Here is a 675-nt window from a genome sequence, read left to right on the forward strand (position 1 = left end):
CGAATGCTCGTCGCAGCTGGGCGGGAAAACCCATATAAACAGTGCAACACACGCGAAGAGATTTCATTGCGGACTCAAAGCCAAAGGATATATGCTAATGCGATACATATACTGATGGGTGCGATCATACCAGCACTAATGCACCGAATCCCATCAGAACACCGCAGTGAAGCGTGCTTGGGCGAGAGTAGTACTAGGATTGGTGACCTCCTGGGAAGTCCTCGTGTTGCACCTTTTTTTGTTCCTCTTCATTCTTTTGTTTTTATTTTTTTTTTGGTCTTTTCATTTGAAAAACAATGCATCTTCCGAACGACGCTATTTCAAGACCGTGTGGAACCACGCCTCCTACAGCAACTTTTCGGAAAGCCCCAAGTGTGCTCTCTGGGGTTCCCAAGGGTCTAAAGACCATGGGTGTGGTTTACGAGGCCAAAATTTTGAGTTTTAGACCCTCTTCCGGGCGTTTTTCTAAAACATAAGCCCCAGTTTTAGTGTCGTCAAACGTGGTGTCCTAACTTATATATCTTGGCACGAATGCTCGTCGCAGCTGGGCAGGAAAACCCATATAAACAATGCATCACACGCGAAGAGATTTCATTGCGGACTCAAAGCCAAGGGATATATGCTAATGCGATACATATACTGATGGGTGCGATCATACCAGCACTAATGCACCGA

General features: G+C 45.9%; 1 non-coding gene across 1 annotated transcript; it reads left to right on the forward strand.

Moving 5' to 3' along the window:
* Window positions 1-116: 116 nt before the first annotated feature.
* On the forward strand, window positions 117-235 carry LOC112089636. Its single transcript, XR_002901261.1, has one exon. It is a non-coding gene; the product is annotated as a 5S ribosomal RNA (ribosomal RNA).
* Window positions 236-675: the final 440 nt, after the last annotated feature.

This window comes from Eutrema salsugineum, unplaced genomic scaffold (genome assembly GCF_000478725.1).
Source record: "Eutrema salsugineum unplaced genomic scaffold, Eutsalg1_0 scaffold_12, whole genome shotgun sequence".
NCBI classification, from domain to species: Eukaryota; Viridiplantae; Streptophyta; class Magnoliopsida; order Brassicales; family Brassicaceae; genus Eutrema; species Eutrema salsugineum.